The following is a 25,348-nucleotide window of genomic DNA, read 5'->3' as shown; positions in this document are numbered from 1 at the left end:
ACTGTTACACTTGAACCCATGGCGAGCTTCCATAGGCGCCTTCTTTTGTCCTTAGATCGTCTTCCTCCTGGTGTTGCGGTCTTACGCTCTCACCCATTAGCCGACCATCGGCCAGTGTTTGGTACTAGCCGTGATCGAGCGCCGGTGCTGGAGCGGCGACCGGAAGGGGCTGCGGACCCGCCAGGCCGGAACACGGCTGTCCTACGGCTGCCCCCTTGGCGGCACCCCCGTCTACCAGCCGCAGGCGCCCCGTCGCGTCGAACCTGCGACGGTGACTCGTCGCCGGTCGGCCGGAGGGGCCGCGACGCCGCGGGCAGGGGCCGCGCGCGTCGCTCGGCGTGGGGCAGGCGCCACCGCCGGCGCTCGAAGCGCCGGCGCCGGTGAGGGTCGGGTCGGGTGGGGCGGGCCGGACGGCTCGCTGGGCCGGCGTGGAGAGCGCGCCAAGAGGACGCCACCGTTGCGGCGTGGAGTCGGACGTCGTGGTACGGGCCGTTGTCGGACGCGGCTGGGACAGTGTAGCGAGCCGGCGGAATGCGTGCGACGTCCGGCGGGCGGGCGAAGACAATGCTCCAAATTGGTTCTTGTGGGAGGTGACCTGGTCTCCTCCTAACGGCATAGCAGTACTGCTGGCGCCACCTAGCGAAACTGAGACGAGGGTCACGTAAAACGGCACCGCTGACAATGTTTAGCGGCACTTAGCGGTATTTAAAACCCCTGAGCGTTATGTTTTGCATTCGGTGCTCATTTTCTGGCAAAAACGAGGACGCAGTATGGTGGCATCCTTGCCTGTTTCTCCTCCTACTTGCCACATCCTTGCCACCTGTAAGGTATGCGTTGTGATGACGATCCGTGTGGATTTGCTGCATACGGGGTCCACCATTCACCGTACCCAAAACCAGCGACACCGACCTGTCAGCTAATCGCGATCGCATTACGCAGCGTCACGGTCGTGGCATTGATTTGTGTCCTAAGCGCCTCCAGTCCGTGCTATCACCAAGGCGCAAATGAGCTCTATCGTGTCTGATGTTATAATGGCGACTTGCGAGGGATGCAAGTCAAACGCGCCTCTGTCGTTCAACGCTTTGCGAGTAGGCTTGACCCGGCTACAGTGGCTTGGCTGGCGGGGTAGCGGGGACTTCTGCGAGGTTGTGTGGTATCGGGGACCCCTGCGAGGTTGTGTCGTAGCGAGGACCTCTGCGAGGTTGTGTGGTATCGGGGACCCCTGCGAGGTTGTGTCGTAGCGAGGACCTCTGCGAGGTTGTGTGGTATCGGGGACCCCTGCGAGGTTGTGTCGTAGCGAGGACCTCTGTGAGGTTGTGTGGTATCGGGGACCCCTGCGAGGTTGTGTCGTAGCGAGGACCTCTGTGAGGTTGTGTGGTATCGGGGACCCCTGCGAGGTTGTGTCGTAGCGAGGACCTCTGTGAGGTTGTGTGGTGGGCCTCTGTCAGGTTATGTGGTGGAAAGGGACTCTGCGCGCTGCCTCTCCACATCGTTCCGTTTCAGAGTGCTTGCTGAGGGAATCATTATTCATTATTCGGAGTGAATGAAATTGACTCTGCGACGCTAGCCGCTCCAACCCTTTCGGGGGACAACGCAGCCGTGTCGGACATCGCTAAGCCAGGCTAGGTGCGAGCATCTGTATACCACTGTCCTGTGCGAGCGTCTGTGTACCACTGTCCTGTGCGAGCATCTGTATACCACTGTCCTGTGCGAGCGTCTGTATACCACTGTCCTCTGCGAGCGTCAGTACATCACTGTCCTGTGCGAGCGTCTGTATGCGACTGTCCTGTGCGAGCATCTGTGTACCAATGTCCTGTGCGAGCGTCTGTATACCACTGTCCTCTGCGAGCGTCAGTACATCACTGTCCTGTGCGAGCGTCTGTATGCGACTGTCCTGTGCGAGCATTTGTATACCAATGTCCTGTGCGAGCGTCTGTATATCACTGTCCTGCGCGAGTGTCTGTATACAACTGACGTCTGCGAGCATCCGTATACCACTGTCCTGTGCGAGCGGCTGTATATCACTGTCCTGTGCGAGCGTCTGCATACAACTGTCCTGTGCGAGCGTCTGTATACAACTGTCCTGTGCGAGCGTCTGCATACAACTGTCCTGTGCGAGCGTCTGTATACAACTGTCCTGGCGGACGGAAGACACTTGCAGCGTTGATTCGTATTCGAGGTCGGGACGATATAAAAATGGGCCGACATCACGTGCAGATGGAGGCCTTTGTTCTTCCGTGAGCGGAACTAAGACTATATGAAGGTGAGGATTGAGGAGCTTGTTCGCGCGCTGTTTACTTCTTGTAATCATGCGTGAGCTTTCAAATGGCATCTCTGCTTGGCTGCGCCGATGGATTTCTTTTTAGTTACATGATGCAGTTTTAATTGTTATGTGTTAGGTGGCGGAATGGTTTGCTGCGATTGGACCACTTCTTCGTTTTATCGAAGTTGTAATGATGCATTGCCTTCCTGGGTGTTCGTGAACCTTTCAGATGGTTAATGTCCTGTCCCAAAGGTCGGTTTGGTTTCAACTGAAAACCTGCCAGCTCATGTGGCCCAGCGTTTTCCCCGTATTCCACTCCACCATAAGCGTGGAAACTTGCGACTGCAGCAATGATGACATCAACTAGCGGCGGTAGCTTGCTGTGCGACACTTTAGAAACCTAATGGTTGTTTATCCCTTCTTTCTCGAGCAACAACAAAGTCCTTGGCAGATGTATCTTGTCCCGCTTGCCCTGGTCCGCACCATGCTTCGCCCAATGCTCTCAGTACGCATACCGACCCTGTCACTCAGTGTCACCTTATCAACGCTGTATGCCGAAGTGCATAAACCATTGGCGAGGTCGCGTCGCGCTGCGAATAACGGGCTTTGGTGAATCAATTTGAATGTGATTAGACCAGCGATGGCCATCGACCACGTGGCTTGAACTGTTCAAAAACACTTGGACATAAAGACCTTCACTTGAATAAGACACGTCGACGTAAAGTGGCTGGACTTATCTAACTGGATTTAGCCCTTTTTATCCCTCGTCGAAGAAATTCCATGCATTTCGTAGTTTTTGTGATTGTTGTGCACATCTCAGTCACTTAAACCATTTTGTATAAATTTTCTTGTCTTGTGACTTGTTATGACAACAGACTTCTTAAAAGAAATGTTTCACATTTGAAGATATTGGGACAAACATTAGATATGATGGCATAAGCTCACGTATAAGTAATGGTTAATTTTTTAGTGTAAAAGACTGCTTAAAAAAACAACTTAATTTGACTTTCGTAAATATGCTTCCCAGCGCGTCATCGTTTGATTGCATCCTGGAACTTTTGTATGACGTTAGAGCGGTTGCCACACTAGCCTTTGGAAATTGCCACCGTAACGGACGGGCTGGCTCATTTGAAGTACTTAAACCTGTCGAGAGGCGTCGTGCTGATCAGTGCGTTATTTACCGACCCCAAATATCGTTACGTTCGCGCATTTCGGCCCTTTCTCTTGGCATTACTGCACACAAATCTGCTGTTTTATGTTGGTTACTTGCATTCACATCTCCATTCTGGCTGGCGTTTTTCTCGAGTTGTTCGATTTCCAGATTTCCGTCACAACTCGTACCACTGCCCAATTTCCTGTATGATATAGCACAAAACGTAATTCATGTACGGAAATTGCACTGAACGCATGACATTGAGGACTTACTGACGGCAGTCGGTGCCAGAAATCATGCTGACGCACGCTAGATGTGAATAAATCAATGTGATATTTTCTTTGGCCTTGAACGTCACATGACCAATGAGGTGGCAGTATTCTCTTGATGTTTCTGTAGTGCAGTGCGTGCCTGGTGACATTGAAATAGTCTGGTCGAGTTCGCGGGCGTCAAGCTCAGAAGACCGAGGGTTTTCGTTCGCAGTCTTGCGAAGGGCATGACCGTGAACCACACTGAATGATCTTGGAAATGAACACCTTAGTTCAAAACCCCAAACAAATATGGAAGGAACACTTTCTTTAAGGTACATCAAAAAGTGTTGGGCCGAATGGGAGTACAGCCAGTCGTACCTGTAATTAGTACATAATTATGTGAAAAGAACGAATTGATGCTGTATTTCCCTCATCCACCCATGTCCTGTGCGCATGCATATCAATGGTAGGTCCGTTGGGTAGTGGGAATTGCTTGCATCCTACCGCCAGGTTTGAATAAGTTTATTTATCACTGGAATAACAAAAATGCATCCTTTGCCTTTAAGTTTCAGTTATGGGCATGAGTTTTGACCATTTGTCTAAGGGCACTACGTGCACCACGGTTAGGCAATTAGCTTGTCTCGCTGCTTTTCCTTTAGTATAATTATACTGAGAAAGAGCTTGCGGTTATTTTGCATTATGTTGGCATTGATGCTTTTAAATATAATCGTGGAAATTGCTGCATTTGAGATTCTGGCCAATTTCTGCCAGTTTTGTCACCATTTGTTTCCCATCCGGCTTAAGTCGGTTCATACCGACTGGAAGAAATGGTTTCAGCCGGGTGCTGCCAATCTTGCTGACTGAAATATTTCACGCTACATGCCAGATGAAGTTGTGCCCTTTTTTTTAGCTTGTAGCTCAGCGGATGAGCATACGCACGGTGGTGTCCGCCCCAACTGGGTGATTGGGAATCCTCCCATCGCCGAAGCCGCTTCCAGGAAGTCGCCCTTTGTAGGCCTCGGTTGGGTCATACATATGCAACACGCTCGTTTTACTTGATGCGTAGGGATGTGCCACGGTGTGATAGATGCGGGGACCGGTTGTCTGCAGAACATGTCCTCGTCTCATGCCGGCGCCATGAGACGGAGAGGCGACGATTTTTCCCCCAGCGCCCTTTCATCGGTTACTCGGTCGAGACCCATGTGGTGAACTTGGAGATATACTCGCATTTTTAGCACACTTTGACGCTATTTTCACTCACCCCTCAGTGTAAGTGCGCGAGTGATACTACCTGTTATTAGTTGACAACATACTTCTCGCGTCGTCGCAGAGGTAGATAACCGTCATCGAGTGGGCACAAAATGGTCCCGATGCCAACGCGCCCTTAAAATCCAAATCACCACCACACGGTGGTGTCCGGTTGATGGGCTGACGCCTGACTCGTGTTCTCACTGGCGTTTCGTCGTCTGCCACCACAGCTGGCATGCGATTCAACTCTTAAACCACTGCTTAGCGCTCATGCCTGGTACACCGATCCTTCCCATCTGGACACCCAGGACTGAAGCATGGCCCCCTGTTCAGAACTGGCTCCAGTCGAACAGTTGCGATTAAGACGTAGCCGGGGCTTTGTGAACCCAGATTTTGTTCGTTTTTCTCCACAGATGACTCCCGAGGGAAAGTTAAAAGCCGGCGTTATGTGCACACACCGAGCTCCTCCCGCCCCCCCCCCTCCCCCACCCCCCACCCCCTCTCCCTGCAGAAAATCCTGACTGCACCCTTGGTCTCGAAACGATATCGGACAAACAGCCTGCAAGGTCCTGGCGCCAGGCTCGTCTGGCCAGGCGACATACAGCGCGGTATGTCGCCTGAGGCTCCAGCTCCGCCTCCGCGTGCCGTTCCTGCTGCGGCGGCGGCGTGGCCCGGCCGTCGGCGCCGCTCGTGAAGCAGGTGCCGCCCCGAGGCCGCCGGCCTCGGCACCGCTGCAGCCGGCCGGGTCGGCGCCGGCCGGGGTTCCCCGTGAGAGTGCCACGCCCCAGTTACTGCCAGTTAGAGCTGGTCCGGCTGGCACGCGACGCCCGTTCTGGGCTCCGCCCGGCAACGGTGGCGGCGGCCTCCCGCGCGGCCAAACGGCCGCCCCGCCGGGGGCGGCGCCGTCGTTGCATGTAGTGCGCGCGGCCAGCTGGATTGATAACGTCCGATGGAGCCGATGCTGATGCAACCGTATACGGTGCAGGTTGCCGTTTAGACCAGCTCGATGCCTGTACTGTGTCCAGCCTGCAGTTAACGCTCGTGCACGGTCGTCAGTGTGGGTGGCTAAAAGTAGACCTGTTTTCAACACCTCCAGGCTCGGGTCGGTGTTTCTGCCTGGCTGCTTGACATTTATAGATGCTGAACTTAAAGTTACGTGTCTCGTTTTAGACCGAGAACATCGTCGTTCAAATCATGCAGCGCTGTTGGTTTAGTAACGACATAGCGTGTGGACAAGTTTTCAGCGTGAATTATCTTTGGCCAGAGGTGTGCACAGATAGCTGATTGGGGCCCGGGGCACGCACCCACCGCTGATCGCATTTTAAGGCATGTGTTAATGTGTCCGTCATTAAATGTAAATGGTTAAAAATTCTTAAGAATAAAAGGATCGAGAACATGTGATGTTGCTTTATGCCACACAAGAAATTGCGCGTTTTCGGTGAACAATTTTAGAGTTGTGTACCCCCAGCCATTGTGATATCCGGCGTACAACCCCGTCTGGCCAAAGCTCCGTTACCCTGTAAATGAAGCGTCTTTCTCGCGGGGAAAGCGTTGGCTAGAACGAGCGTGCCCGCTGATTTCCACGAACTGTAATTGGAGCTGTAACCATCCACCGGTCCAAAAGCCAGACGGTTGGGGGCGATCGCTCGAGTCAGAGGACCGTCGCCCGGTTTACTTCCCAGAGAGGCGTCAGGAGCGGTTGACAGTGTAGCGGCGGCTACTGCGCAGGGCTGAGGCGTCGCATTAAAACGTGTGACTTGCACGGTGTATGCCACTGCTTTCAAATGACGCCGAATGCTTGCTCTCTTTTGAAAGTAACTGGCGCGTTGTCTTGCGGAAACACACCAGCGCAGTGTTTTGAAAGGATTCGTGGGCAGGTTGTCGGTCCTGCACACCCCATACTGGTTCCGTTCGCGCAAAACGTTCTGCAGCATGTCATGAAGGGTGTCATGTTACCCTAAACAGGCATACCCGAAAATCAGTGTCCGCCAAAATCTGAGCAACTGAGGCTCTAAGTCAGGCGCACGTCGGCCTGCGCCGCCCTTTGTCGGTGTAAAGGCGGCGGTACTCACTCCTCTCTGACGCTGACGTCGGTGCAGCGGCATAGTTTGCGAGCCGGCTGGCTGGCCGACCGCAGTTCCCCGCCAGCGCCGCGCCCTAGGCGCCCGTGTGTGCTTGCGGGCTGTGGGGCGGTTCGCGTTCCGCGTGTGGCGGGCCCAAGCGGACGCCTCAAATGAACGCATGCCTTCTGCCAGGAAGCGCCGCTGAGGATGGTGATGATTGGCTCTGAGTGAAAGGGGTTAGGTGCGCATCACTTAACTAGCTGTGTTCAGTGTCTCAGAGATGTGTTACAGTACTTGTGAAGACCAGAGTGATTTCTGCGTCACCTTCAGTTTTACCGTTCTCCTGCGATATTGATTTCTTATGCCTGGTTCTGATTGGTTGTGACGTAGTTAAAAGTCCCTGTGCAGGCAATAACGCCGTTTGGCTTTAGGCCGTGTTAAACCGGTGACGTTTTCAGAACCAGTGGCATGTCAGTGGCGCTACGATCAAATGTGAGGCGTCGGTTGTTTTCTTTGCCCCCTCCCCTCCCCCCAAAATAATCTCTCGAAGGAAACACTGGCTTGGTCCTTCCCATGGCGCACAGCCGGCATAATTACAGCGATTTCTACCCAGCCGTGCACTGGAAAGCGGCTGCCTTTCCTTTCCTGGCTCAAAGTCAGAAAAGATCTGCTGTCAATCGTAAAGGAATTAATTATCTACGCCGATCTCCAACTCTAAACCGTATGAACTAGGCCTCAGGTCGCCTTCGACCGGGCCGTGAAAACCCATTGTCTACCAGCTCTGCGAGTTCAAAGGGCAATATACCAGAGGTCAAATGTAACACGATAAGGAAGTTGTTCAGTGCACGAGCGAGGAACATTAGTCACATAGGTAAGACAGTAGCATAAGCTTTTCATGTCCCTAATTTTAAAAGTGAGGGCCCTGCTATCCGACGCCGAGTTTCACAACCAAAATAGTGGTGAGGTGAGGCTGTATATACACCATTGTCGTCGCTCCCGTCAGCACAGCGGAGATCCCCGGGCGTCACGCGTGCGGACGTCGCATTCGTCACGCTGCCTCGCACTGCCGGCCGGTGCCCTCGCCGCCTACCGAGCCGGAAACTCGCGACTCAAGGAGAGTGGTCCTTATTTATATGGGGTTTTTGGTCTGAAATAACCATCTTGAAGAGCATTCGGTGCTGTTCACAACCCTGCCCTACCCATTTGGTTTCTGAGTTACACTTCTGCGAATATGGGGAGAGTATTTTGGGGATAAATTTCAAGGCCACCTTGGCATTCATGCCGTCGTAGTAACACTATTCAAATTCTACCATTCCATAATCCATGCGACGATCAAGGCCAATAAAAATATAATTGTCGAGGCGTCCACATCTGACATTCGTGAGCATGACTCCCAGATATAACGACCGTCAGTTGGCTCTCGGTCAATGTTGTGCATTGTCGCGGTGCCGGTAGTGTAGTGGTTAACGCAGACTCCAGACGCCTAGTGGTTAACGCAGACGCGTTAACCACTAGGCGTCTGGAAAACCAGAGATACGGGGTTCGATGCCCCGCGGTGCTTGCCCTTCCTGCCAGGGTGGGAGACAGGCGATGCCATAAAGCTTCAGCAGGTGGGTGCGTCGTAGAGCCCCAATGCCACATACGGTGACGTTATCAGGCCATGATGCAGTGAGGAGCATGTTTACTAAACAGAATATTGTGATGTCTGGAGCCGTCTTTTCCACTTAAAAATATGCCAAAGCTTTAAGTGAGCTTGTTTCAAGATATCCTATACTTGCTGTAATACCTTCGAATGTGAAGAAATCATTTTGACGGAACCACTTTCGTTTTAAGTCGAGTGTTGTCTCTGAGTCAGCTTTGGTCGCTCTGGTTTGTATGTAATACGGCGCACGTGATGTAGAGACACACCCCGCCCTCGGCGCTAAGTGCTCAGGGCGTGAATGCCCCGCGGAGTTGGCTTTTAGCGGGGCTGGGGATTCACACAGCTTTCCCCGCATACCGCAGAAAGGTGGTCTTGCTGGAGGCTACGACCACACTGGGGATCCACCGTTCGCAGAGTGCGGAGCTACAGCCTTGTCGAGTGTTTGGATTATGGGTTCGTGGAGGAGTGCGGTGCAGGTGTGTCTTAACATTCGCTGTGCAATCGGTTGCAGGATCGGTAAACAGTAGTGCCAGTTCCCTTTGTCAATGTTTCGAGTTGGCGCAATCAAACCGTGAGCATGCAACGTCTTACTGTTGTTTCAAACAGATGGCTTTTCGCTGGTGCGGTATTGCGTGGCGGCTGGAAACACCGTAACTGGTTGCCATGCTCTGCAATTCCTTCTGATGGTGAAATGTCCTGAAAATGCTGATGCCCTGATGGATGGGGTGGTCTTTGCCAGTGAAGATCAGAACATATTTCACACGACGTTAGCATGACGCTCCCCACTCCTCACACGGCGATCAACTCGGACAAAGTACGCCTCACACGGCGATCAACTCGGACAAAGTACGCCTCACACGGCGATCAACTCGGACAAAGTACGCCTCGCACGGCGATCAACTCGGACAAAGTACGCCTCACACGGCGATCAACTCGGACAAAGTACGCCTCACACGGCGATCAACTCGGACAAAGTACGCCGCAACATGCGTCTTTGCAGCACGCCCTTCCCCCAGCACAGCGTTGCGCATAGGTGCGACGAGGTGCAGCGCGTGGCGCGGCGTTACGCGTTGTATGTGTTGCGCTGCTTGTTTGGAGGAGATAGCCGGGGCGTCTCAGTCCACATATTATTATATCAACGATATCATAATATCAATATATCATGCTATCATCATATTATGAATATCATATTGTACAGCAATAGATGGTAAGATCCGTTAAAAGTTTGATCAGACGTGGACGCCACATGCCGTGCACCGGCACAGAGGCTGCTCCTTTCCATTCGATTTTGTTGGACTTTGCAACTCACGAAAAGGCTGAAGAACACGGGCCGAAACCAAGTGGAGATACCGGCGACCCAGGTTTGCGATGGCATCAGACTAACACCGTTTGGCGAAGAGAATGGACAATGTGTACAGGTGAGTAGGTTGGTATGCGCAGTTTGTCGCGCGCTTGTGGGCAAACCAAAGATGCACCAGTTTTTAACGGAATGGTGTGAAAACCCGGTAACCGGAAAATGCAAAGACGTGTAACATACCGCATGTTGCAGGTGAGCGGGCTCTCTGCAAAACGTAAGTGAGCTATACTATATACGAATCCAACTATAACAAGCCATGACCACGTCCCCATTGATTCTTCCGTGACGGGGATGTGGCCAAGGGAGCTTGTTTTATACCTGGCCTCATTATGATGATAATGATGATGACGGTAGTGGTGGTTATGATAATGAATGATTTTTATATGATTATTATTATTATTTTCATTATCGTGTGTTATGCTTACATGCCGGCGCACAAATCGTTAGGCATCGGGTCACGGGAACTGCTACACAGGCGTGCTGGTCAGCGTGCTGTGGTCGTTTTTAATGTAAAGCATTACGAATTCATGGGTTTCGTCGACTATCATGGACGGGCCTTGCGAGCCTCCAATCCAGCCACGGATTGGAGTGCCGAGCTCGCGACGGATTGGTATTCCACCGAGCTCATAAGAACGTTTTGCATGCGTCCATAGAAGCGGCGAGCTTCGTTTCGCCGTGTCTCTGTACTATCCGCATGACGAATGTTTTTGCGCCTGTCGTCGCCTCGCTTGTCTAACGCCGCAAAGGGTGCCACGCTTGGGCCTAGTATTGGCCTAGGCCTGGCAACTTGTGGGAATTTCCGGCTGAAGATGGCCGTGTTTCGTTCCATGCTAGCTTCAAAGTTAACTAGGTTAGGTTCAAAGCTAGCTAGCTAAGCTAGCTAAGCTAAAGCTATCTAGGTTCAAAGCTAGCTAGGCTAGCTTCAAAGCTAGGTTTGATGATAAAGGCGGAATCGTGTTGACCCCATTTTACTTGCAAGAGCTGGCGTCTCACATTTCGAGCCAGGTGACGTATGCTGCCACGTGCTGAGCTGCCACCTGCTCTGGCAGGGCGACGCTAACAGCTGTTCACATCGGTAGATGCCACATATCCATGAACCGCGGGGGCTTCCTGGACCCGCTTGTACCTTCTGCCTTCGTATCGTTTGTCACAGATTTCCGTTTACAGCCAGCTGCATGCGCCGCACTCGTCATACGATATTTAGGTGGGCTGAAGTCATCTTGCCGGGAAGTTATGGGCTGGCGGGATTATGTAGTTACCGGTGATATGTTGGAGCTGTATTCGCGGTTGTTAAATCAGGTACTTCCTTTATCCCGGAGGATGCCAGACCGCTGTTGCACCCGTACCCTGCCTCTGCCGAACAAACTTTGCCTCGTGCTAAAAGAAAATGCTATCTCGGGGCGGCCTCAGCATCGAGAATTTGAATAAATTGTAAACATAATGGAGCCTTTTCAAGAAAATCGTCTTTTTGTCTGCTCTTCAAAGCACCGAATGGTTCCGCAGGGTAGTAGGATGCAACGCGGCGTTGTCGGCCCCAAGTGAAAGGCCAGCCGATCGTTCAGTCCCGTCCTGCCGTTCTGAGCTCGCGCCATGCGTACACACCCTGAGGCGTGCGCCGCGATGAACCGTGGTATGTCTCACAAGCGCCGCCTCCGGCACCTCGCAACACGCGTAATCATTGTCTCGACAATCTCGTCCGCGCACGAACCGCGTGCCTGCACGCCATGCCGTCTTCCGGCGCGCTGGTCACCGTCACAGCGTCGCCTGGCGTCCGAGTGGAAATCCTCGGCTGGCCGTCGTCAGTCGCTGTGGCTCGTGTTGACGTGCATCAGACACGGCCCGTAACAGACCTGCGCCTGTGTGCCTTCCTGGGTTCTCTCGCCGCCTGCGGTAACCAATGTGGGTCTGGTTACCGCAGGCGATGGTGTCTGCATGTCGCGGTGTCAGACCGGCGTGGCCTGGGGAGGGGGGGGGGGGGGGCTGGTCCGCCCCGGGTCGCGCGCGGGCCACGCACAGGCGGCAGTTATGGTGATCGGGGAGGATGAACCTGGCTGCCACAACAAACATATAACGCATAGCGTTGTGTGGGTAAGGGGCCGCCCTTAAATTGCGTTACGCGTGGAGGGAGGCTGGGTGGTATAGAATGTAACGGAAGCGTAACGAGGGTGGGAGGGAAGGTTTTGTACAGGGTGACATTGCGTTGGGTACAGTGTGTGCCTGCGAATCATATTGAGATCTTTCAAGAATGAAAATCTTGAAGTTAGATATCGTTGGCTCGTTCTCATTACAAATACGACGTCCGCTGTTTAGCTCGCATCTCTAGCTCAATTTCCGTGTCAAACAGACGTTGCTTTTTGGGACGTTACGCTAAGCACAGCATAACTAGGGAGAGTAAAGTTGAAAGTGGTCAAGAATGTCTGATGTAGTTTATGGACGGACCCTAAAGCGCACAGCTGCAGGAATTCCAGGGTGTTATTTACAGCCTGCACTGGTTGTCAGTGGCAACTCGCTTCCTTCCGCGTGTTGAAAGTCGCGTGTGGTCGGCGGCCACTCACTCTGTGAGTGGTGGCTGATGCCCGGATCTGTGAGTTATGTGGCGATTACACCAGCTGTTCCCGCAGATTTTCGGCCAGACCATTGTCACCACCTGTATCCGTGTCCATTCCCTGCTGTGGAGGCTGGGAGACGGAACGCCATGTTACTACCGAACCAACGCAAACTGTGGACGTACGTGACATTCTCGTGCTCTTTGTCATGTCGCAATGGAGGGCTCGGCTGATATTCTCCTGTCGATTGTTCCGTCTGCTGCACCGCGAATCAGCGCCTTATTTGTCTGCTCCGTTGCACTAGCGGAGTCCGCTGCGACTCCGCTCCCGCCTCGCCCGAATCCGTGACCCTGCACCGCTCCAGCCGCCGCCCTGCCTGCGGTAGGTGGCAGCAGGCGGAGAACCCTGCCGGCGGCCCCCCCCCCCCCCCTACTCCTCCCCGCGGACGGCTCCTCCCCGGGGACAGTGGACAGCTGACGCTCTCCCCGCCGCCTGCACGTACCGACTAATCCTCTCAGCGCCAACAAGAGAGCGTGGTATCGACTCGAGGTCGCCGGGGGTTCCCGCCGCTGGCGCTGGCGCGGCCGGCCGGCGAGCAAACATTTCCGCGTCGGTCCGCGGGCGCAGAGACCGGGCGCTGGCCGACGCTGGTTGGTTGGTTGGTTGGTTAGTTGGCGATCTTGGAGGGTTGGTGGCGTGGCGAGATGGTGATCTCGGAGGTTTTGCCCGGACAGGGGGCCGGGTCCCGAAGGGAGCTTGAGGACGCATGACTTGGTCCGTTTTTGTGGAAGTTCACGTGGGCTTTGTGTAGTTCTTGTGTCAAGATACCCGCTGTGGGTGGTTACGGCTATGCGAGTACTTGTACAGCCGTGGCTGTTTCATGATACGCATAACGTGTTCACACGATTGATGCGTAATTTTATGCTCATAATATTTTGATTTTGATAAATTATTTTGCGCCTCGAAAAGTGCGAACAGACTGCCAGCTTAGATCAGTGACCTGCGTTGCTGCTAGGTGTAAAGATGCAACCGATAAAGAAGGGAGTGACACCGTCAAGTTCAAAGAGTGGATGTATGTAATGCTTCGCGACGTCTAGTTTTTGCGACGGTGTTTTTATTTTAGAACATGCGTCACCGACAGTCAGAACAAAAGGCCAGCCTTGGAAGTTTCCATTGATGATCCCAAATGCGACTTGTTTTTGGTGTCACTGTTGGAAAGAATGGCCTAAACATAGGTAGCCACTCTAGGTCACATTTCTTATATGAATCAATCAATCAATAGGCGTGCATGCGAATATATATTTGGGTAGCGCTGATTGTTTAAATGAAATGCATTAAGACACGGAGATCCTCAGATTAAGTGAGGTGTGGTGTATTGCGTTACTAGTGCGCGCGCCTGGGCGCGCCTCTGCGGCCGACCACCGGGGTCAACGGTCACCGGGACGCCTGTCGATTGATACGGTGATAGCGCGCGTATGTCACACTGGTGGCAGCGAGTGGGGGCGTGCCAAATGGGGTCTAGGTAGAAATTGGCATGGGGTGATGGAGAAGAGTTGGAAGACTTCTTGCGTCGGTTGGATGCCTGTCGGCTGGCGGTGGGGGACGAGAAGAGAGCGGTGGGGAAGGCGTTTCTTGGCCTCGGTTTGCAGATTGCGGTGATGGATGCGCAGTCAGGAGAGGACACAAGGGATGTTCGGATCCAGAAGTCGGCGCTGCGTCGGGAGTCCGGTCCGTCCCAGAGCTGGTATCAGGACCGGCTCAGTCAGCGACATAAGCAGCCCTCCGAGACATACCGCATGGTTCTTTCCGATTTACTCTCACTGTTTCGTGGTGCGTTTTCTGGCTCGGAGCCTGACATATCTGTTGGAGCCGCTCTCTTGAGGAGTCGGTTCTTGGATGGCATCTCGTCAGATGTTGCGGCACAGTTACGTCTGTTGTATCCCAGCATTGGCATTGATAAGATGCCGATACAGGCAAAACAGACTGAAGAGGCCGTCGATCGCTCGCCGGCTAAAGTCAGCCAAATTGTGGAGGGGTCAGCGGCAGAGAAGGGAGCGGCCCAGCATCTCCGGGACGAGGTAGCCGAGCTCTCTCGTGCCGTGTTTGAGATCCGCGCGGCGGCCGGGCCGGCCGGCCGGCCGGCAGGTGCTATCGCCGGGGGCGGTGTGACGTCATTCAGGGCCGGGCAGGTCAGCCAGCGGTCGGCTCAGCGGGACGGGGGACCGCCACGTGACCCGGCCAAGGTCAGCTGGGCGGGCGGCCCACAGGAGCGTGCACAGGGGGAGGGCAACGGTGCGGCAGGGCCGGGCTGGCCGGCGCCGGGGTCGGGGCCGACTGGTTTCCGGGGCAGACAAATGCGATGCTGGACATGTGGTTTTTCTGGCCACCGGCAGGAGAAGTGTACTAAGGCTCAATTGGGTCGCGGTCGGGGGCGACCGGCCCCCGTTGTGTGCTGGCGTTGTCGTGAGTTTGGGCACACTCAGCATGATTGTCATCAGGCTGTAAACTGAGGAAAGTTACTATCGCAGGACCGGTGGTGACCAGACCCGAGATCAAAGGCCGCCACAATTCGCAGGTCCGTTCGCTTCATTGCGTGGTCGCATTGCGAAAGTTGATTGTACGTGGTTGGTTGATACGGGAGCGATGGTTACCTCTGTCGACATCTCTTCCGGGAGTCAGCTCGTTATCACTCAATCCAATCAATCGCTCGTTTATCAATGGTTTCCTGTGTGTCGGCATCTCTTCCGGGGGTCAGCTCGTTAACACTCAATCCAAGCAATCGCTCGCATATCACGGAGGAATGTGTATTGCCCAAGACACTTTGTGTAGATGCCAAAACTTTCGTGTCACGTAAAAATGAATGTTCTCGTACGGGGAAGGGGTCAATGTTTTCAACAAAAAAATCCGCTCCGGATATATTCACCTATATTCTTCTGAACGCGACCTGGCAAGTTTGGAAGCGCGGAACTGTGTAGGATGCATCACAAAACCCGTGTACAGCAGTTAATTAACGGTATTTTGGTTCCCTCCAGATGTTTGAAGAAGGAAACTACTGACAAGGAATTCGCCACAATATTCGTGCGGTCTGAAAATGGATAGAACTTTGATAGGAGGCTGATAGCGTCAGAAAGTGTGATCGATCAAAGATGGGTGGAATGGGAGAACCTTCGAATGAGTAAATGGATGATCCACAAGCGGAAGCCGCTGTTCCTGAAATGTATTTTTAGATACTCGATTGCAGTGTAAAGAAATTGATGAAGAGAGCTGGGATGTTACGGTTCAAAAATGGTCGTCTATATGCAACTAAGCTTGAACGAACCCATAATAAAAATGAAAAACCCTTGCCCAGCCTGGTAAAAGTACGCTTTCTTTACATCGCAGGGCGTAGCCGACCACCTTCCTTGTGGACGAGCACGTCCAGGAACGGAACTCGTCATCTGACTCCTCCTCCGTTGTAAACCTAATATTTGACTGCTGGTTTGGATGTTTGGGCGTGGCTGACCCGGTCACCGCGAAGACACCAAGCTGGCCACTTCGGGCGGACCGCTGCTTCCGCTCCACCTCGCCGTGCGCCTCCGGTTTCAGTTAGGAACCGACGCCGAGTGCTCTGTGTGCTCTAGTGCTCTTCAGCCGCTCAGCCGCCGTGTCTTCACTGCTCAATGGACAGAGAGAATAGGCTTCAAACGCTGGAAGCGTTCAGCTTTTAAGGTCAGGATGGGACTAAGCAGAGGCTGTGTCACTCAGATGGCGCCTGTACTGTCCATTGATTCCAGATTCAGATGGCGCCTGTACTGTCCATTGATCCCGGACTCAGATGGCGCCTGTACTGTCCATTGATTCCAGCTGGGCTGAGGCATGTGTCGCGGCTTTCGCGTCATCAGCATCAGTCTCGCGGCGTCATTGACGTGCCGCCTGTCCTCAGCGCGGGCTCCTCCTGACCCCGCCGCGCCCGTCTTGTGCGGGCCTCACGGTCGTGCCTGGGCCGCTAGCGCCGGTGATGGCCGTACGCATCGCCGCCGTACCGGGAGAGCGACGGCCCCGGCTGGTCCCGCCCCGCTGGCCGGCCTGGGGGCGGCGCGACTGTGGCCGGTGCCGGTTACACGCCCGCCGCCACCGCAGCTGACCGCCGGCTGCATTCCGCGAATGCCGGCGGCAGACGGCGTGCACGCCGCCGGTGGGCGGCGCCCGGCGGCGTGCTGGCTGAGAGCGGCGCGGCGCGAGGCCGGCGGAGCCCCGGCCGCTGGCCTCGCGCCGCAGGGCGCTACCCTCCGCGTGCTGGCTGAGAGCGGCGCGGCGCGAGGCCGGCGGAGCCCCGGCCGCCGGCACGCGCCGCAGGGCGCTACCTCCGCGTGCTGGCCGAGAGCGGCGCGGTGCGAGGCCGGCGGAGCCCCGGCCGCCGGCCTCGCGCCGCAGGGCACTACCTCCACGTGGGTTCTGTCACTGACCGCCCAGGCCTTCATGGCGGTGATCAGTTCCTCGATGCCTGGTACAGCGTATGCATTGACGCAGGGGCCACGGTGAAGCCCAATAAGGAATCCTCGGTATGGCGGACTCACGTCACCGGCCGGAAACAGAGGGAGTCTCCACCACAATTCCGCGAGACATTCGCTCGGTACCATATGGCGCCCTTACTGCGGTTAGCATCGCCGGCAAGAAAAGTTTTTGTATATGCTGTTAGTGCCGTGATACAAAGCGGGTGGTGTGTGTAAATGCTGCTGCCCTCATTTATGAGTGTTTGCGCCGGCATTTCTTTTGTCAGCTTTCCTTGCCAATGGTTCATACTGGCATCACTCTGAAGGTTTCTTTTGTCCACCAGCACCTCCGGTCGGCAGTGCTCGCCGGAGTCACGGCTCGCCACACCACACTCTCAGCGGCCGACGTGCGCCGATGTGCGCTGCACGCGTTCACGCGCGGCTCTGCACGCGGAGACGGGGTGCATACCACCGCGGCCTGCGGCAGTTCTGGCTCGGGCACGGCAGACCCGAGCTGACACACGTGGCGACGCTTCTTGAACGGCGGCGTGCTCTTCGTGTCGGCGCTGGCGGCATCAGCATCAGCCGCCAGCGTGCACGGCTGCGTGGGCGTTCGGCGGCGGTCCCGCGCCGTGGCTTTGGGACTGCGCCGCTCCAGGGGCGCTGTGCCGTGCCTTCCGGGTAGGCCACAGGCCCTGCCGCCGTGCGCGGGGATCGAGCGGGCTCGGGTGCACCTGGTCCTGGTGGCAGCCACGGGGGAAGTCCGGACGACCGCGGGAAGCCCGGCGGGATAATCATCTGCCGCCGGCCGGGTCTTCCCCCGGCTGTGTGGGACGGGGCCCGGCGACGCTCCCCTCCGCCCGCTCCCTCCACGTGCGTCACGTGCGTCCCCTGAGCCCCGAGCACAGAGCCGCTTTTGCGTCGCTTCGCATGTGCGGGTGCGACCAGATCTCCGTTGCAGCCGCCCCCGTAACGGGCAAACGCGTGTGCACGTCGTTCGAGTGTGAGAACAGGTTTGCTGTCTGCCGAATGTGACACCTGCTCGATGCTAAGTGGCAACGTGCAGAACTTGTTCATGCTCATGTAAAGCTGCATAAACGCTTCAAATTAATGCGACGTTTCCATAACGAACAAGACCGAAGGTCCGGCTTGTCCCAGCGCCACGGGAGAAACCGAAGCCTCGGCGTTCCGTGCCGTGCCGTGCCGTGCCGTGCCCCGCGCGATGGGCTTGGCCGGTGGCGGTGTTGACGATTTGTCATCGTTGCAGTAATTAGTTGTAACGGAGTTGTGTCTCCATTGAGGGCCTACACAACCCATCGTAAAAATGCGTTCGTGGTATCTGCACGCAAGTTGTTCGTTGAGACTTGCAACAGTGCAATGCGGCAAAATCCGTAAAATTTGCGAGCTGCAGAAAGGCAACGCGCGACGCACATCGTCCAGATCTCCGCATCCAGGGCTCGCTTTGTCTGCCTGCGACTGAGTTAATGTTGGGTTTGCTGAGCGATGTCTGCTGGTTTGAAGCACCTCATGTTTATGTTTTTGGCAGGTGTAACCCGGATAAACGCTGCATGAACCACAAATTTACAGAAAGTTGCAGCTGTCACGTTCTTATTTGATTATGATTACTGGATTTTGCTTTATAGATAGGGTGTGTCATCGTTAACAAAACCAAGTGAGTCAAAGAAATTCCTTGGCGCTTGAGCCCATAAGTATACGACGTAGCGCGATTTCTTCCCAAAAACTTAGATTCGTGACACGCGAGCCGATCGCAGTATCGTTGTAAACCGGCGCCCGGCGTTGTGGTCACTGTATGCTGGGCGGCGTCGACCACCGCAGGTAGCACCAAGCCGTAGGCGACAAGCAATATTAAATAGCTTTGCGTATGGAACGAGTCTTCCGAGCGCTTCTTAAGCCGCCGTACGAAAATGTCCCGGTCTAAGGTCAGATATGCGGACCAGACATTGCCCGATTGACAGCCAAATGTCAAACACTTCATACGTTGCTCAGTATGAACTCGTACGAGTACGTTAATTAGTACTGCTTTAGGGTTTCATTTTTTTAAGGCAACTCACGTGTTGAAAACAAAATCACGTATGTGATGTGACTCAGAAAATATATTACCTGGTGTACAACTTAATGCATATAGCAAGGCCTACAGCCTGCACCACGGGCGTGGAGGAGGGTTAGGTGGGTGACCCTATGTTCATCTTACTACTGGCCGAACCTGCGTATTCGATGCACCGGCCCAAACAGGAGCTGCTCATGGACAGGAAACTCCAAACGCGTGTTTGCGGATGTCACACGGCAACATAAGTGCCATTACATCTGGGCTGTGCATATTGCCGAAGCTCCAGCTCTAGACCCAGTCGTTCTCGGTAGCGTGGCGCTGGTCTCACTCTGCGATGCGGCGCGTGTCCGGGCACTGCTGCACTAGCCGCTGCCAGGGTGGGAGATACGCGGCGCTACCGTCACCATTCTGTAGGCTGCACGTCTATAACTTTCCTGTCGCCGTGCTGCCGAACCAAAAGCGCACTGCCCATCATTTGCATATTGACGAATTAAGACAAGAAAATAAAGAGGCGAACGATTGTATGCTGAACTGAAGTCGAAGCGAGAGTCTGATATGTGTCTGTTGAGGATGTGTTTAGTTGACAACTACGAACTCACCTTCGGAGCAGATCCTTCTTAGAGTTGACGTTGGGGAGGATGTGGCTTTGCCTGAGCTTGGCCGCTATGAGGCCATACCACGCGTCTTCCCCTATCTCCGCTGAACACGCCTCGGTGACGGTGCGCACGGGCCTCTCCACCGCCTAGGTGTGAACTAGAGCGGTACGGCCAGCGGAGCCTGCACTATGTTCCGCAGCTCGCCATCGCTGAGGTTTATATGTATATGTATATGTATATATACATATACATATACATATATATATATATATATATATATATAATATATATATATACACGCATTTATCATGTTTCTACCTTTTATAACTTGAACATGGGTCAGGCGCTGCCGCGAGATCAATCCTGCCTTAAGTTTGTACTAAATAAACTGACAAAATCATGTGTGAAATGACTGCATGAAATAAACCCCTTTGCTCTTCATTATACGATGGTTCAGTGGGCTGGCTCCTTTTAACCTACAGAAATCATAAATTTTGTCAGAATTTGTAATTGGGTTTTACAGAGACAGCAAGGATTCCGCGCATGTAGATGGATTATTAAAATGGGTCAACAATGTGTGTTAACATGGCTTGGCCATGTTTGTCTGGACATGTTCAACATTCAGTCAGAATCGATTATTGGTACAAATCTGTAACGTAGTTTTGAGCACACGCGCTCCCATGTCCTAAAAAAGGCACTCGACGCAGGCGTTGCAGTCTCCTTGGGCCGCACAGCGTCGGCCCTGCGGCTTACATTAAGCTGTGGCAAACAAGTGGACGAAAATGGTGACGCATCTGATGAAAGTACCTTCAAACACTATAGGAACACCAAATCGTACATTTAGAGATATTCCGGGCGTATATTTCACCTGTGCAGTTTTAGATTTATAACAATAACGTATCGGTATTTTCAGCACCGCGAAGTGGTGGTGAAATCTGGTAGCGGAACCGGAAGTGTAGGGGTAAAATAGCTATTTTCCGTGTTGTTGTAGTTGTTAATCTGCCCAGAGGGCATCCTCAAAATTGTTTTTAAAAAATCGCCCAGTGTAATCTGTGAACTGTCAGGATTAATTTTGAGAGACATTCAGAAGCATTATTTTTTGACGGCCATCATTGCGCGCTCGGCGCCTGCCCCCTGGCGTTACTTGCAGTGACCAACGCCGTTCGGTTTTACAAAAACTGCAACTCAAGCCATCGCTGACCTAGCACCCCTAGATAACCGCGTGCCATTGAGGCCTTATGACGCACGCAGCTGCTGGGGCTACACATGGCATCGCCAGCCTCTCACTAGGGAAAAGGGCGGACACCGCGGGGAATCGAATCCCGTACCTGTGGTTTCCCAGAGACGCAGTGGCTCACGCATGCGCGTTCACCTGGCGCGCGAGACACCTGGCGCGTAAGATCAAACTTTTGATGGTATTTGTTTCACTAGTCCATCCTGCAAAATGCTTAACGTTGTCAGGGGAACATGGGATGGCCTTGCGGGTTTTGAACTAATTTCGACCCACTCCATTTAACACTAATGAGACCCCTTATTTCTTTCCGGCATAGGGGCCCTCTTGAGTACAACACTGCGGGGCACATTGTTGCTCCCGATCAAGGGCTGAAGGCCCGTTCTGCCCCACCGCGGTGTGTTTTCCGGCCGTCATTCTGGTGGCACGGGGCAGCATCCCCTGGTCGATCCGGAGGCCCTCAAGGGATACATTATACCACATTGATCCCCTCCCTGACGCAGGAGGCCTTCTGACCCGTGCATTTGACCCCGGATTGACGCATGAACCGTCATTACGCAACAGCGTCTCTGCTCGCAGCAGGCGGTCAAATAAGTGGCACAGAGACTCCAGCTGGGCTTAACGGGCTCATGCTGGAATAGGGTTGGAGGGCCCACCGTTCGACATTGGGGCCCTGACTGGCACGGGACTCTTCTGTTACCTCAATGTGAGCACTCATCTTAAGTTCCCATGTTTTTTTTCTCGATTGCCAGAGGGCCCCGACCAACGCAAGAGACCCTCTGCCATTTGGCTCCCGTCCCCGTCCCTGTTGAGCAAATCTTCCCCCGACCGATTCGAGGTCCCTTGTTGGCACAGAATGCCCTGTTAGGCACTATGGACCTCTGGACGATACAGGAGCCGACCAATGTAAATCGCGAGCCCGGCCTTATCCCTGCTTGGGAAATGGGCCCCCAGAACTCAGACCAACACGGAGCCGACCGTTCGGTGCTCGTGATCTCTGGCCGAAATAGAGGAACGCTCTGTCTCAGAGGTCCCCATCGGTGCAAAAGATCATCCTACTGATATTTAAGACCACGGCCCTATGGGTGGGGTCCTTAATGTGGCCTACAGCGAGCCCGTCGGAACCTTCAGCCATCCCATCGGGCCCTTGATCTTTGGTCCCGAAAGACCATTCGGCCCGTCTTCGGGGCCCCCAAACACCGCACCGACCGTGCGGGGCCAGTCCCGGTGTTGACGGCCGTACCGCCACAGCCGAGCACATTGACGCGATCGTCGCACTGCAGGCTCATGGAGTGTAGCTCATAGAGCAAGAGCAGGGCAAGGCCGGACTCGGTCGTGGAGTGAGTCACGTAGCGGCCACCTGGCCCAGCGATGACAACCACGTGTTTTTCGACGGCATTCGCGTGGCTGTGTGTGCGCCTCACGTAGGTCCTTTCTTCACGACCGTCGAAGTAGAGGATGGTAAAATGTGGCTCGCAGACTGATTCAGCATTTTGATGAACCGTCTCTTTTCTCGCTCTGTCCCTTGCGCGCCATATCTTCTTAGGGTCTACGGTATTTGATTTTAAGCAGCCAGTCAGTCTCCGCTGGCGTGTTGGAAGGCGTTGATGATAGCAGCAGCGGCTCGGTTTGAGCCGCCGTAGCTGTCGACCGCCAGAGCGGTGTTAATCAGATCGTTGACGTTACGATCTGCAGTGACAGCGGTCTCACCCAGAACAAACAATCGGCATCATCGCCATCTACCATATATGGAGCCGTGTCAGAATCTGATACACGTTATCCGTTGGTCCGCTATCGCCCACACGACAAGCATATAAATTGCAAATGAGCATCACAATGATGCGTAAACGATGGTCACCCTGGAATTACCCCGGTCCGCTGGAGCATTTGCATAATTGCACAGTTTTGGCTTCTACCAAAAATTGATGTTTTTTGGTAAAAAGTAAACTTAATGGCTGTTTGGAATGCTTCGCCGGTGCTCTTCGTGATATGATGTCATACTTAATCCGCTAGGTACCAGTAGTGTTGAAAGTGCAAGGTTGAGACTTGTTGGAGGATGACGCCAGCGCGTAAAATAGGTGGCGCTAGTAATGTAAATGATTTTCTTGGACCATCGAAGAAAATTGGCTCTCGCTTCACGAATATCAACATTGGTGCGGTGCAACAGGCTTGAAGGTTTATTATTAATCGATACACCAAGGAAAAACTTCGTCTCGCTTGATTCCAAGATATTCGCCCACTCGATGACACACCCTAATAGGGCGCCGGTAGTGTAGTGGTTAACGCGTCTGCGTTAACCACTGCGCGTCTGGGAAACCAGAGGAAACCAGGGGTTCGATTCCCCGCTGTGCCCGCCCTTCCTGCCAGGGTGAGAGGTAGGCGACGCCATATAACCTCAGCAGCTGAGTGCGTCGTAAAGATCCAATGACACACACACACACACACCCTAATGCACAGATATGATGCGATAAAAAAAAAATGGGACATTCCACAATATTGGGTTAGCTCGTGTTGTACTTGATGTTCTGCACCGCGCGTGATATGCAGTTCGAGTGGAGGATTCCGTTACGCTTTGTGTTCATTTTCCAATATCCTGAAATGGATGGACCACATCCCTTCACTGTTGCCTGAGGTGTTAAATGCGCAAGCTGGGCAAGGGTATTAAAGGAAAGAAGATAAATTTGAAGAGAGTGGCCGAGTTGTACAACGGTGTCATTCTGACATAGCAGAACTGTGGCCTAGTTCGAGGACCATTGAACGCCTACGTATTCATTCAACACCGCTTGTTATCGACGGATATGGAAACTTCAGGGTTTTTCGAGGGTTCACAGTTCGCCGGGGGGGGGGGGGAGGGTGACACATTCAACATCAGGGACTCCGTTCACAACGCACCTGTTTAAGCTACCCCACGTGACCTTCGGTAGGTAGCCTGGTTGATCTATTTTTTAGCTCTTACTGTATTTTAAACGTGATTAGATTAATCGGTTACAGCAAGGGATCTTTCAGGTTAATTGAAACAACATATAGGGCTTTACCAAAAATGGTAAGTAATTTACGTTTCTCAAGTTCCATCTCGGTAGGCTTCAATTATGATGCTGTAGCCAGCTTTGAAATAGCTAATAAAACTAGACAGCGGCCATGATTTGTCGTCAAGATTAAAGACGCAGGTTTGTTCGCGTCGATTGAAGAATGGAGACGACTTTGCAGTTAATTTGTGGGGTGAAGAATCATTTTATGCAACAAATACTGTGCTAATACACCAAAATATTATGCTCTTCGCATCAAATGTTTGCTTTGTCCACCCGCCGTGGTCGAGGGGAAAGATGACGGGCTCGTAATGCTGCGGCGCTGGGTACGAGTCCCAGAGTGGGCGCATTGTTTGACCCGACTGAAATGGCGAGGTCAGCTGGCAACTTGCCAACGAGGATCAATCCAGGCCCGAGGCGACCGTGCCGCAGCATTGTGCAACGCGTAAAAACCTCCGCATTTCTGTATGGCAAAAGGACGGAGGCAAAACTGTCCGTTGAACTGGATGGCACGCTTGGGTGGTGGATTCGGGGCACACACAACAAGCTTTGCTTAGCAAATGCTCTGAACCCGAAGCCACCCATGCAAACCATTCGGACTATTTTTTTTTTTTTTTGAATGCCGTCGTGATTGCGCTCACTGTTGGGTTTTCACTTCACGGGCTGTAACCAAAATATATTCCGCCTCTAAGTTCAGCTGTTGTCGAGTTGTCTAGCTCGGAGCACGCGGGCGCCCCCACCTGAATGCTTACTTCCGTGCGGTATGTCTAGGACACAAAGTGGACGCTTAAAAGGTATAACTAAGCGCCAGGTAAACTATGAGGGTTCCCGGGGACTCCACACAAGGTCTCAGTAACAAATCCTAGAAAACTGCAAGTCTTTTGTTGAGCTGGGGTTTCAGAAATGTCTTAATTTCGACAGATACTTTGCCTTTGAACGCCACCCAACTCCTATTTGGGCACCAAGGAAGATGCATACTACATAAGTGGCCAGCCACCAGTTTATGTGACCGACAGTCTGACAGCAAAATCAACAAGACAGGCAGTTAATTACGGTAAGTAAGGCACTGCTCAATTCAACATTATCTTTAAACTACGTACCACATGATCGCTTGCAATCACGTTGCAAACCAAATCATACCTTGCAACGCAGACAAACATCGCTCCTTTTGTTTCATGACCGCTGCTTTCGCCAGCTTTCGCAACGAGATACCGCAAGATACACGCAAAGTTTTCTCCGCTTCATCCGTAGCTGATCGCATTATTGGAGCCACCTTTTCATTTTTCTCAAAGATCTGTCAAAAACATGATCCACCTAGGTTGCGTACCATCTGACCACTATCCGGCGACGGGGGCCAGCGCAGACGCACAGGGACGGAGGTAGTCCCAGGCTAGTTGGAAGAATGGAATTAAGAGTAGTTTTACGCGCAAAA

General features: G+C 53.4%; 1 protein-coding gene across 1 annotated transcript in view; it reads left to right on the top strand.

The window, feature by feature from the left end:
- LOC119093263 (DNA replication complex GINS protein PSF1) overlaps positions 1–25,348 on the top strand; it is a 142,921-nt gene that overhangs the window by 7,875 nt on the left and 109,698 nt on the right. The window lies entirely within an intron of this gene.

Source organism: Pollicipes pollicipes, unplaced genomic scaffold (assembly GCF_011947565.3).
Source record: "Pollicipes pollicipes isolate AB1234 unplaced genomic scaffold, Ppol_2.1 Scaffold_4002;HRSCAF=4701_pilon_pilon_pilon, whole genome shotgun sequence".
In the NCBI taxonomy this organism is placed as follows: domain Eukaryota; kingdom Metazoa; phylum Arthropoda; class Thecostraca; order Pollicipedomorpha; family Pollicipedidae; genus Pollicipes; species Pollicipes pollicipes.
The sequence above is the reverse complement of the archived record's forward strand: the minus strand, read 5'-3'. Positions and strand labels throughout refer to the sequence as shown.